Here is a 14,854-nt window from a genome sequence, read left to right as displayed (position 1 = left end):
AGTTCCCCATGGAAGGAAAACCAAGAATAATAATTAAAAAGGATTGTAGTATGCAAAAGAAGATGGGATGAAATACAGCCACACGCAGTTAAAAAGGGTTTAGAAGTTTTCACGGGACTTGCTGGAAAATATACATTGCTTCTATGAGAAGATTTGGTTTATTAGTAATAGTCTGGGTAAAATTTCAGGGTTTAAGAGAATACCAATAAAGCAAAGATGGACATTAACCAGACCATGCTATAAATACCACACAAAGAGACCAAACAAGCTCTCTACTGAGAGACATGCTTAACGTTCTGCTTCACTGCTAACCTGTAACAATAGGAAGAAACCTGTTGTCTTTGTAGAATTAGTTCAGTTAAATAAACTGCTCAAAATGCTATTGTTTAGGTCTGACAGTAGCTGCTTACTGTGGTTCCTCTTTCCGCATGATCAGCTGATGCAGCTTAGAGTCTGCTGCAGTGTGCCTGTAGCACATGTACATTTTAAACTGTGCCATTTGGCATATAGAACCAGTCCATGTTACTTTGCATAAATTCCTCCTGTTTTTGTTCTCATGAAGTGTTAACCATAGCTCAAGATGCTATGCAATACAAATTGCTCATTTAAGGGGGACATTTTCAGAAATTCACTTCTGTGAAGGTGAATTGGTTTATACCTGCAATTTAGTAACAGGTAACTTTTGGAGCAATTATGTGTTTTGTATTTGACTGCAAATGTAAACCTGAGTTCAGATTGCAGCATAAAATCTGTACTAAAAAAGTAAAATCAATTATTTTTTGAGTATTGGTAGGAAGGCATGTTTTGGTTTTTTTCTGAATGGCAGACACAAAGATAGGAGCAAAATTCTCTAAGAATATATTATTTTTACAAGGAGACTGAGTTTCACTCTGACAAGGAATATGTCTACTGTTAATAAGTGTTCATTTTTTAAATTAACAAGACAGGTTACATTTCTGAAAGCTCTCTCCTCTAGACATCAAATAATGTAGGCACATACAAGTGTTTCATTTAGCAGTTGGTTTGTCTTTTACTACCATAGTGGTGGACATTCAAGTCTGGTAGATAACACAGCTATTGTTAAATATATTGACTATATCATTTAGGTGAAGTCATTCAGCCATTTCAGAACTGTGACCTATAATATTTTACTAATACAAACTTTGTGCTCACTGGTAATCATGAGATAATAATTCACTAAACAGTTTAGCTAGAAGAGAGCTCAGCTCAAGCTCCACACAGACATATGTCAGAAACAGATTATAGGGTAAGAGGCAGAGAAAATTAAATTTTAACTCCCTCCCCTCATACATAAACTCAAAAGACTCTCCAAAACAAACAAACATATCCTCAGCTGTGAGGAAGGATAGAAATCAGTACTGAAAACTGGATTAACGTGTTGGTTTCATGGGGACAACAGGGACCAGAAAGCAAACTTCCTATTATCAGCTGACTTTCACTGAAAGCATGATCTTCTAATCTGATGCAGAAAAAGCTTTAGCTGAAGTCAACAAGGCTGGACCCTTTAAAGTTCCTGAAGAGTTCACAATTCATATTAAATGAATAACTGAATAACTGAAAATTAATACCAGCATTTAGGCCGTTCTCTCTAGTATAAAAGAAAGAAAATGTGAGATAAAATTCACAGAGACCCTTATGTCTTCCAAATTATGCTAAGACATGGAAATCTATCTTCTTAACTCTAACATGTATTTATGAGTTTAGTAGCAGGGAATTGCAATAAATGTCATATTATTATGCAGAATGTATTTGTAGCTCATTTATATGCTTATAGTAAATTTGAGGCACAAGAATCAGGATTTAAAGACTAGCAGTTTTTATGAATAAAGACTGCTGAATCAGGTTCTAAACTCTAAAAACTGACACAAAATAAAAGCAGCTTTTAGGTAGGTTTTCAGACTAGTATAGATGAGATTCACAAACTGAGGAATTATATAAGTTATCTGGTAGAATAACAAATGTCAGTGTTTCCTTCTTAGATTAACAAAAATAACATTTATGGTGCCACAAGTCCTTTGTGATTTGTCAAGCAATACTATTTTTGGAGATGAAGTGAATGCCACATTTGGTGCTTTTGAATCTGAAAATAGGAAGGAATATATAGATTGTGTTTTTTTGTTTTAGTTTGTTTTTTTTTCTTTAATTCAAAGAAAACCCACAGTCTTCAACTGACAATAAAATGTTTCACTTAACATCAAATTAACATCAACATGCTATTCAGTAGCACAAGATATTCAGAATAAATTCTTAGTGTGATTAAAGTATTCACATTCTGAACATGACATTTAGTTGAATTTAAATTCATTAAAATACAATTAAAAGGCCAGACAGTTGAAATACCAAATCAAGAAAATTTAATATCTTTATTCTGTTTATTTGCATTCTTCTTTAAGTACTGAGTAAAATGACTGCATGTATTTGAGGATTTTTTAAATGAGATTGTTTACACCTGTAAATAAGAATATAAAATATAAGTATAAATCAGAATATCCCTCAGAACTGTATTGCACCAGCATGCATTATTAGAAACAAGAGATCTCAAAGAAATTTGCCAAAGAGGCTAGCATATTAAGTCAGCTAAGATGTTCTCAGGTAAATGATCTGTAACTGCAGGATGTAGTATAGCTTGCATTTTTCCAGCTGGTACCAAAACACACAAAGCATTACTGCCTTTCTTCTGGACTGGGGAAAATTCATCCAGAACAAGGCCAAATTCTTATCAAGATAATCTCCATGAGCTTAGAGCAAGGAGGTTTTGGCCTATGTTTAATTAAAGCTGCATTACAGTACTTAGACATCTGTTACATTTGTACATTGTGGATCAAGGGCTCAGCTCAAGCCTCTCTTCTGAGATTTCTATGGCCATTGCTGAGCCTTTTTTCCGCTCCAATATTTTTCATGGCTAAGTCACCATTTCCATGTCCAGGGACACTTTCCCTCATCAGGGAAAAGCATGTGATTTGGTCCTTAACTTGTAGCATTTTGAAATTTTAAGAAGAACATTTTCAGAAAAACCTCCCAAAAACTCTAAAGAAGTTTGATGAACCATACTGTGCAAGCAGTAATACAGATAGATGCAAACTTCATCTTTAAGTCTGACTCTCAGAGTGATGAGGTGGGTACCTAAGCATTGCAGTTAGGTACATCATTGTTGTGTCTTTAACTGAACACCTGCAAACAGTGGTTTTCCTATATTTACATAATTCTTTGCTATTTCTATCTTTTACTTTCTATCGTAGGTTTTGGCACTTTCCTTCATTCCCTTCCTGCACCCATCCAAAATAACCTTGTGCAATAAATTCAGCCTTCTTTATGAGCCCTTAGTTTCAATCAATGAGACTAATCACATGACTAAAGATTTGGACATATACTTCCTTAAGAAATACCTATGACAGTTTAAGATTGCCCTCTTTCCCCCTCTTAAATTACTTCTGTCATGGTTTTATTAATAGGAGAGAATATCTGAGTGCCCTGCAGGCACCTCAAGGAAAAGTCCTGCAGCTTGTACAGGAAAATTTTGCTTTAGACCTGTGTAAAAAATTGTATATGTAATGTTATGTTAAATTAGCTCCTCTCTGACAAATGTATTAGAGTTTCTGTGACTGAATCTCTTCCCTTCCTTACATTCCACTAAATGGAAGACTGTCACAAGTAGCTGCTTAGGTCTGGAAAAATTTTAAGGAAAGATGCAGTATTCATCCTTCCACCATCTACAGAAGGGCTGGCTAAGGGCTCACCATCACTCCAGCAAGGGGGCAGCATAAGCCTCTTTAATGTAGATAGGTCTCGGGAGCTAGATGGAGCTAGTTGGGGGGTTCAGGTATGCAAAAGCTCATGTTATTTACTGTCTGTGCCCCAAATCATCTTCTTCTAACTTCCATTGCCTCATGTTAGGTCTCAGTCAGGAATGGTGGCTATTTCCTGCTATCAATCCTTTCAGAAAAGAAAATATGTATATGAATAAATATATGTTTGAATATGTATGTGTATATGTGTATGTATCTATCTGTCTCTCTCTCTCTATATAGATAGGTACTAAATGATATTGTGTGAACACAATTTTGTTAGGAAAAAAGAGGTTGTTTATCATCAAATCTTTAATTTTTAGACCTGGTTTATTTAAAAAAAAATGAAAAATGGATTTCTTTTGGGTGTATATCAATGAAACTAATTTTCCATCTATTGTTCAAACATATATGAACTTCAAGTGATCCGGCAGTGCATTTTGATACTTGTGTCCTCATTGCCCCCTGAGAAAAAGAAAAATTTCCATTCCCATTTTGGGAAATGCTTCATCTATGGTAAAGAATCCCTCAAAATAACAAGCAATGAGGGCACACCTATGCATATAAATAACTTTTCTTATAAGCAACTTCATCTGTAAAGTTTTGGGTCTTTTGACCTAATCTAAAGGAGGACTAAACTCTACATAATGACAGAACTGCTAGGAATACTCTTCAGCAGCTTTTCCCATGATTTTAGGAAAGTGATATGTTCTGGCTCAGTAAAGACAGAACCTGAAAATTTTGTAGCGTACGGGTTTATATTCTAGGAGGGTATAAAACCAAAGATATATAACCTAATCAGTTTGCTGAACAGCAAGTGTATTTCTTTCAAAGTAAATAGCTTCTGCAAAATATTATTTATATAGTTCTTGCAAATTGGTTTGAAGTGTTGTTTAGACAATCTTATTATGTATAAAGATAAAAACTTCCATCAAGAAATTATGCAAAAGAAAATGGACACACCAGCTGGATAAATCTATCATACATCGGCAAAAAGCAACAAGCACTTTTAATTAGCTGAGTGAATGTAGTTTGCTGAATGTTGAAAGCACAGACTCACTCATATTAAAATGTGCCTAATTTTCTGTGAAAAAGTCCCATCTGAACAGCCCTGACCATAGTCAATCATACTAAAAGCCACTGGTGCTTTATTTGATTTACCAATATAAAATGCAAATGAGTTGATTAAGTGGAGTGGCAGACATAGTAGGGCCTCTTTCAAACCATCAAGTTAAATGCAAGCAGACAGCAAACTGGCTGTGCAAAGAAAATTTTAGCATATTCGTTTGATTAGTGCTACAAAAATTTAATTAGGTTGGCTAATTACTTGACAAATTACTCTACACTAGAGAAAAAGCAGAACATGTTTTATTCCTGCAAAAACTCTGTGTGTATTTTAGCCCAAATGCTATCTACCAATTTGCAAAAGCATTATTAAATGAATGAAAGATGGTACAACAGTCTCCAACAATGGCAAATTGTATAATGCATATAATTAGAGAAGGCACACACCACTATATCCATATGTCCATGATCCCTCATGTCTAAAATATTTAACACAATATTTTCTACTGTCAAAACAGATTATTACAAGGTTATCAGTTCTTCATAAGAAGCAATATATAGAAAATACTCATTAGTGGAAAACACAGCTCTTCCAAAGCAGAGCCTCTTCACCCAAATGAACTCTATCAAACACAGTAACAGGGATGCACTTTATCCGCGTTTCTAAAAGGAAATAACGTATACTGCTCAGTTAAAGGCTGTATCTCTCTATTTATTGCTAAGCAATGCCAAGAATAATAGTTACGTGGCAAAGAAAAAAAAAGGCAAACTTGGAGGAATTTAAAATTTTACAGTTTTATTGGTGTGAATGGGCCACATAAGAAGAACATCAGGACTTTAGGTAGAGTAATACATGTCTCTTCTTGTTTGTCGATTTGCATTCACATACCACAAAAGCTGCCAATTTTTATTCAGGAGACTGCATTTGCTTTTGGCATTCAATGTAACTAATCAGCCTCTACGGACTCAAACATCATGATAATATAAATAGCTACTCACTTTATCTACTTAAGTGGAAAAAATAAGTATCATATTATATAAACATAATGCATTGCAATTGACAATTAGATATTGCATTTAACTCAGGCTAAAACAATGTCCTTAAACCAAGGAATACATGAGATCTGTTTTAACAATCACCATACCTGTGCATACACAAATAAAATAGTATTTCTTGCAATTAGCATTTCTTAACTTCTGTTCTACCATACTAATATATTTGTAAATGTACAGGCTTAGCAAAACATCAAAAAATTTAAATCAAGTGTAATCTCATGTTACTTCAGTGTAAGTATTATTGTGTGTGGTTGGATTTGTTTCCAATATATTATATGTTAAAACCAATTTGAGCCCCTTAGCAGTTTGTTTGAATAATTGCTAAGCTCAATGCAATAAGAAGATACACAGGTTTTCTGATGATTTTTAAAAGAAAGTAGCCCAACATGGTATTTCAGTCTTTGTTTATGTTCTGATACTTCAAAATTCCGGATTTTCAGAGGATGATGCTCATTACTGCGTTTACACTTCTTGTATCAAAAATTAAAAGATCTGAAATCCCTTTGCATTTAGAAAAGACCCTCAGTTTATACTAAAATAATCCAGAAAGAAGATAACAGTTGGTAGGTTTTGAAACCAGTCAGATGAGGTTAGAAAAATATACACTTAGCTACACTGCTACAGTCCTCTTTCACAGAAGCAGAGGAAAGGCAATGCATGGACTAGGCTCAGAAAGCACTCCAGCATCAAAGCAATTAGTTTTGATATGTCCTGAAATTCAGTAGAACTATCTGTATTGAGGTAGAAGTTAATATTCCCTGGACATTGAGAGATGCCACAAATTAATTATCTAAGACAGATTCTTAAAAATAGTAAATAGAAGGGGGAAAAGAGAAGCTTAACTTCAATCCTGTTTTGTCATGTTCACTGCAGGTATAAAAAACTCTTCAGCGAAGTAAGTTTTTTGTGAGATGCTTCAATAAACTGGAATTTTTAAAGGAAGACTAGACTGAAAAATCTCCATTTTTTGCGGGCAAATATTTAGCCAGCTGTTGAAAGCAGAGATTGAACAAGCAATCTTGAAGGTTCCTTGAATGTGTCAATGACAACTTCCTTACACAAGGGATTGAGGAGCCAACAATGAAAGGTGCGATGCTGGACTGTGCTCACCAACAGGGAGGAGCTGTGGGGCAATATAATCCTCTAAGGCAATGTTGGCACTTTACCTCGTGCTGTTCAAAGCCAGGTTGGATAAGTCCCTGAGCAATCTGGTCTAGTGGGGGGTGTCCCTGCCCATGGCAGGCAGAGTTGGAACTAGATGTTCTTTAAGGTTCATTCCAATCACCCTGTGATTCTGTGATCCTATGATTTGAACTACTATTTTCTTTTGGCCTTGAACATGCCATGGCCACTACACATTAACGAAAATGGATGGAAGGAAAGATCTTCAAATGCAATAAAAGAGAAGAATCATGGAATGTGCTGAGTTGGAAGGGAACCACAACGATCACTGAGTCCAGCTTTTAACCCTGCATAGAACTATACCCAAGACTTTGACCATGTGCCTGAGAGTATCATCCAAACTATTCTTGAGCTCTGTCAGGCTTGGTGCTGTGATCGCTTCCCTGGGGAGCCTCTTCCAGTGTTCAACCAGCTTCTGGGGGAAGAACATTTTCTAATATGCAACCTAAACCTTCCCTGACACAACTTTAGGCCATTCCCTCGGGTCCTGTCACTGGTCACCACAGAGAGGAGATCAGTGTCTGCCCCTCCTTTTCCCCTAATGAGAAATTGTGGTTTCTCAGGAAACTCCAACCTAACATCAGTGTGGTAAGGAACACAAGCTAAATAAACCACCTACTTGATTTTTCCTCCAGGTTTTGTAAAAAGCAACGAGCAATTTGTTTAGAAGTATTTCAAATAGATATGCAGAGATGAATAACTATATATGGAACAAATATATGTATAACTCTGTATAGAATAGCTAGATAGGGAACACAGCACAATACAGAAAAACTTTATTAGAACATGGCCCAGAGACTATAGCTCTTCCTACAGCCATTGTAGAAAGGAGTATCTTAAGGATCTTGTCAATATAGCATAACAATTCTCAACCTTCTTTTTGAGACTTTTTTTCATCATAATTTAAGTCTTTCTGCCAACATGTGAATATAGTCACAGTCTCTAGCCAGCACCAATCCTCTAGATTTCAAACTCTCACTTTTCAGCTTTCATAAAGTGCAACTATTTGTCCTCTTCTCAGATCCTCAAATCCCTGGTCTCCCTAACTGACCTGATGACTTTTTGACTGACCCAGGTACACTGAATCAGAGCAAATGAAGCATCTTTCCTTAAGAGGAAGTTCTATGAGAAAATTGGGAGAGGGGGCAGAAAAACGTCAGGAATGGCACATGTATGGGAAACAGAGGTCAGAAGGGATTTTTGAAGCCTGATCTCATCTCTGAGGATGCATGCACCAGACTGAGAACAATGCAATTCCTTGGGATACCCTGAACAGGCCACCAAAATGAGAGCATCCTTGGAGCCAGTAGCAGAGGCATCAGAGGCAGGACTGTGTATGAGGAAAGCTTGAAAGCCTTCATTTTCAGCTTTTTGCTTTGGACTTTACTAGCTGAGGACATGCGCAGAACAGTGCTTATCCTTATGCCAAAATGACAAATGTGGCAGCACAAAACAAAAATCTGGCAAGTACAGAGTTTCTTGTCTGCCCAATTTACTTCTCATTGCTGCCTTTCTCTGTGTGAAACAGCGGAACAAACAAACAAGAAAATAGGAACCTAAATGTTTGAAAAGACATTTGCCACAGCAGAATTGAACATAAAGGATAACAGGCAGTTTTCCTATTCTGAAAAAAAGAAACACTTCTTAAACAAAGACAAAGAAATAGGAATCCAGTTACTACTTACATCAGACAATTGGACCTTGCTGGACCTTGCTCAAGACAAAATAGCTATTCATTTTAGTTAGTTTGTTAGGGAGACGCATAGCCCTGGAATTGACATTAATGAGATTAAAAAAAGCTTTGGTTTACATGCAAATTACATAGCTGGTGCATGGATTTATACCTTACTGTTTTTTAAAACTCTCAGTTTAGAAAAGGACTATATTATAAAAAATTGTTGCATTACTGGATAGTTTACAATTTATTCCTTGTTATAGCAAAAAGTTGTTAGAATTGGTTCAGACTTGTTCGTAGTTTCACATAGTCACTTGACTTTTTTTACAGTTTTTTTGTTTTATACTCCTTTCTCATTGTTGTCTCCTTGTCCTGCAGACAAGACACTAGACTAAGCTGCTATGTCATTCCATTCTTGTGTATATAATAAGATGATAAGACTTAGGTAAAAAGGTTGAAAAAACCCCCGCTTTGTTTCCTGTAGGTCCTGATCAGTGAAGGATATTGCTTTGACTTTGAGGGACTGCCACTATTAAGCTATGCATAGTTAAAATTTGCTGACTAACATTAGATTTTAGCTATGGGTTTCTAGAATCAAATTTTGAGTGGCTACATGACACTGAACAGACTTTTTAACTTTTCAAAGAAAAGATTATTAGCATTATTTGTTTGCATTAAGACTCACACAAATGAGTATTTTAATCATCTCACTGTGCATCATTCTAGAAAAAAGGTGATATGCGGGAAAATAAGTGTACTAGTATGATAATTATTAAATCAGAATATTTCCTCTCTTGAGCCACTTTTCTAGTCCCTTCTGTTTCTGCTCTTTTCTGGCAGTTATGGTTTGCATATTATTTATTTCCTTACTGATGGTGTGTACTGATGGTATTAAATAATGGTGTTTACTTCTGAAAAGTTATTTCAGTGCACTCTGAAATCATGGCAACAAAATCTGGTTCTAGACACACTTGTGTTACCTTTCTGAGAGAGCTAAGACATTAGGAAAGGGTCATGATAGCAAAGGACCACCTGTATTGAGAATCTGAAGGGAAACAGTGAAATTTAATGCTATCGTCATAAATAGCATACTCTAATCAGTCTCTCCTTTCGTGTGAATTTGAAATTCCTTCAACCCTAGTACTTGCTAAAGGCAATTATTCAAGAACAAATCCACAGTGTTACTGCTGAAAACTGCCAGTAGATTCTGAAGTGTTTCAAACAAGGATATATTAAATTGCCTATGCACTTGTAAATTATAATAGCAGAGGACAGCAGGCTGATGAGAATAAACAGAAAGCTTCCCGGGCAATGCACCTAATAGAACACAATCATAAGTTAATTTTTCACTGATGGTCTTTAGTCTATGCTTATGCCTGAGAAAAATGCCTATTTTGTTTCTCAATATTCCTCAAGTATTAGTTACAAACTAATGAAAATATTCAGAATTTTTCATGGTCATAGAAGGATTTCATTTCCGCTTCTGAATATATTTCAGCAGTTAAATTCAAATCTTTGGTGTTTGGATTGACCTTTTGCCCACCTTTTAACAACAAAGAATTCTACTTTACATGTGAGCAGAAGTGAATTGTATTCTATGAAATGGTCTGGTTTTACATTTTGGACACTGTGATAGCAGAAGCATGTGAACAAGCTCTGAATACTAAATTATGAGCCACAGGTTTTTTCCCCTTTAATTAACACATCTGATTAACTTTGATGAATGCTATATGTTTGTTCCTGGTTCACTGTAATGCAGCTGAAAAAAAAACTTTAACTTAATACAACTATTTTTTAACCTTGGTGTTGATATTGGATAACCTTGAAGCTGATATATGTAACATAATTAATATACGTGTTACAGATGATGCAGCAAACACAGGTGACTTTCTTTCCTTGTAGGGATTGAGTCCTTGAAAACTTTGCAAGTACTTGTTTGTGATAAACCTAGTCTTCATATGTGCTATCTTACTAATTATAAGTAATAATTAGAAAGTATTACCAGTATTTTCATTAAAACCTTGCTTCTCTCTAAAGCCAGACAATGAACAATTCTGGAATGAATAAGCCACACCATGACCACATGTGTGAGTTAGGTCATGACATTTAGTTGTCCTTGACAGACTCATTTTAAAGTACTGATGATTCTGCCTGTCTTATGTTCAGGCTGGTAACACCACTTCAAACTTTAGCTTATTTTAGCTTCAGATGAAAACTCATTATTCTGGTTATTTTTTCCCAACTTGACCTTCTCAATCTGATTGGATTTTAACCTATTACAATGCTGCCATGGAAAAGAAAGGGGTTTTTTCCGCTTTCTGTTCTTAATCACAATATTCCATGTTAGACAACCAGATTTTAAAGAAAGGAATGTTGATACCTCTACTTTAAAAGCAATGCAGACATTCAGATCCAGTGATGGATCATTAACAGTTGTTGCAGTTTAGCTAAAAACCACAGGGATCAACAAACTCAGTAGATGCCTGAGGCTTCTAGAACCCACAAAGTTCTGCTTCTGCACACACCCAAACATCTGAGATACGACAGTGCTGAGCAGCCAAGAGAAAGATCTAAAATTATATTTATCCACTTGAAATCCTGAATCATTTACTGAAAATATATTGAGTGCCAAATTACTATGAAACGTGTTTCTTTTATGAATGAAGACACTGTATGTAGGATGTATGTAAGGTATTGAAGTGCATGAAAGACAATAAGTGAAACAAGTATTTAAAAATTTGTTGAGCATGTCTCAAAGAAGGTATATGCATGTGTGTGTTTGTGTGTGTGTGTGTGTATGAGTGTGTATGAGTGTGTATGTGTGCTTTCTGCCAAAATAAGGTGATGGATTTGAAATATAACAATTTGGTACGTTAGTGTGATGTTTGTTGCTTTTCTCTTTGAAGATACTCAGAAGACTGAAGAACTCTTACATTTTCTTTCATCTATTAGAAGATGATGGGTGCAAGACTCGTAAACTGGGATGTAGTAAGACAAACTGGAAATTAAAATAGTTTTTGTGAGAGCACAGTTCAGTCACTGACAGAGTTAAACCAAAGAGATAGTGAGGATCAGAAGTCATCTGCTTGTAAAACTGAGAAGGGAATTGTGGTAGAATAAGGAAAATAACAACATTCTCGGACCATTCATTATGTTGTTTTGCTTCTTGTGTAGCTTCTATTCTTCTCTTCCCTCCACTTGTCTTCCTTGATAAAATGATCAATTTAATCAGAGAAGTGGTACAATGTAGAGAGGAAAGGAGATAGGTCCATACCCTTCATATTGTGCTACCTGCTGTTGATAACAGTGTCTTGAGAAGTAGGAAACTGTATGGACGGGTTGTGGAAAGGTGTTGACAACAATGGGCTACAGTGGTGGCCTCTGAGGGAAGAGGTTGAGGCTGTCCCATGCTGATGCAAATGGATCCACCTAGATCCAAACACCCACCACAGGAAACAGCTGAGCCCCACTCTCATGTATGTCGTGCCTCTCGGAAAACATACTTAAGAAAGGAAAAAAATGGCAAAGAGGCAGAGAAATAAGGAGAAAAAGGGTGAGAAACAGCCCTGAGAACAGCAAAGTCATTGATGGAGGGAGAGACAGTGCTACAGACACCAGTGCAGATAGTGCCCTGCAGCCTGTGGAGACACCACACTGGAGCAGTGGAAAGATGTGAGGAGAAAGGAGCACCAGAGAGGAGCCGTGAACAGGCTAGCCCCTTGGGAATGAAGGAGTGAAGTTGAGCCTGTGAAGAGGGGTTGGAGTGGGAAGAAGGTGGTTTTTAATCTGTGCCTTGATTTCTCACCATCCAGATCTATTTTAGTTGGTAATACATTAAATTCATTTTCCCCCAGTTGAGTCTGTTTTGCCCATGGTGGTAGTTGATACATGATCTCTCTGACTTTATTTTAACCATGAGCTTTTTATCTTATTTTCTTCACTGAGCTACTGGGGAGAAGGGGCAGTGGGAGAGCACCTGGGTGGGTGTTTGGCCATTAGCCAGTGCTAACCCACCTTAGAGGTACAAGTGTACACCCACTGAGGCAGGTGTGGACATCAAAGGACATTATCACTGCTCTTGGTTGAAAACAAGGCTGTAAAATGGAAAGTTAACTGCAGCATATTAAACTGAAGACATTAAAATGAATGAGTTTAGCAAAATGCTTTTGGCTGGGTTTGGTCAACTCAACACACAAACACTTTGTAGCAAATTTGAAGCCCTGCAAAAAATATATGTATCTGTAAGGGTAAATTCAGAATTTACCCAGATTTAGTCTTCTACATTCCCCCTACATGTCACCTAAATAGTGAGCTGAATGGATGTCCTCCAACACTGCACAGTCTCTACTGCCCTGAAAAAGTTGATTAAAAATATCCTGTGCTGTGGCAAGCAGGGCAGAGGACATGGAGGAGGGGCTGGAGCTCCTCAGTGGTCTCAGACACACACGGGTCCCCACTGCCAAGCTTCCTGTAGGTCACAGCTTTGACTGCTGCTGTCTCCTGCCCTCTCCCTCCTGCACTGTTGGTATGGTAGCTCTGCTGCTTATACTCCAGTGTCTGTTGCACAGAAGAGTGGTACAAGGCAGTAAAATTATTTGTAAATGTGTTTTATTCCTCTCTAGCTAAATAACTAACCTGTTTTTCTCCAGAATGGACTGGAACTAACATCATTATTTTGTACTATAAGAAACCTGGCAGGTGCCAGGCATTTTATTGTTCATCCCATGCCTTGCTTTCTTGGGTAAAGGAATTGGGAATGCTTCCCGGCAGACCTGATGCATCTGACAATAAAAAAAGTCTCTCCTGTCTTTCCCTCCCTCCCAGAGAGAGATCACTTCATGTTCAGTAATGCCTTGCTATTACAAATACTAATTGATATAAACTAGGTTCTATAATTAAAACAGAAATTTGAAAAATAATGTCCTGAGATTTTTTTTTAGTTTAAAAGAAATAGCTTAGATAGCTGGAGAAGAAGCAAAAAAAAAAAAAATGAGGTTAGCCTTATCATGCTGTTTAAATGATTCTTGAGTACTGACTGCAAGCCTCTGTCTATTAAATTATAGTTTGAAATTTAAAATCTGTATGAAGTGACATTTCTATTATAACTACACACGTAGTGAAAAGATGTAGTAAAGCTTTGTTCACTCCACCTTTGTACTCTAAGTGAAAGCATCTTATCCCTAATACTGACATTCAGTGCGGGTGGTGTAATTCTACCCAAGACTCTTTGAGGACTCCGAAGGTAAAAATGGCTCCTTTGACATCGTAGTCTTGCATTTCTGAACTACTAATGAATGGCTGAACCTATGTCTTAGTTTTGATTTGGCTCCCCACCAAGCTCCCAGGACCCAGTGAAAAGGCTCCTTCCCCCCACCCCTTTTTCAGCAAAGAGTGAGAGGAAAAAAACTATGAAAAACCTGAAATAGCAGAATTATAGCAAAATATATATATTTACGTGTATCACAATTATATACAGTTACAATACTATGTACGTATAAAAGAGAACCCCAAACACCCCCCAAAGGGAAAAGGGAAAAAGGCAAAACCAAAAAGAACCAAAACAGGTATACACAATCAATAAAGAACCAGCAAAAGAAAATCTTAATACTCCCCTTGAGAAAGCAGAATTGCACCAAATGCTGCTATCACCCTCTGCCTCCTGGATCGGCAGAAACAGCAGGCTCCGCAGGCCCGACCTGGCCTCAGCTCCCCCACACAAGTGAGACCGGCCGTGGGAATCCGCTGACTCCAAACCTCGCCGGAAGAGAAGAGAGACTCAATCTGTCCTCCCCTCATATTTATATGTTTGATTACGTAAAGGAATAGGATGGAATACTTCCTTGGTTCCAACTTGTTTGCCAGGAGGGAAGGCCTAGACTCAAAACTATTACAACCTACTTCAAAGATACTAACTCTTTATGTATAAAAGCACTGAGGCCAATTTCATCTGTATCAGTCTGAAAAGTGTTTTGGCTCTGAAATCATTATGAGGCTGGCAAAAGGTATTGGACTGACAGCTTCCGATATGAGCGGAAATGAACTTCCATCTGACTAGTCATTGTTGAAGAGA

The sequence above is a fragment of the Neopelma chrysocephalum genome, unplaced genomic scaffold, assembly GCF_003984885.1.
Source record: "Neopelma chrysocephalum unplaced genomic scaffold, ASM398488v2 Primary Assembly neopelma1_96446, whole genome shotgun sequence".
Taxonomy (NCBI): domain Eukaryota; kingdom Metazoa; phylum Chordata; class Aves; order Passeriformes; family Pipridae; genus Neopelma; species Neopelma chrysocephalum.
Note: the sequence above shows the minus strand (reverse complement) of the source record.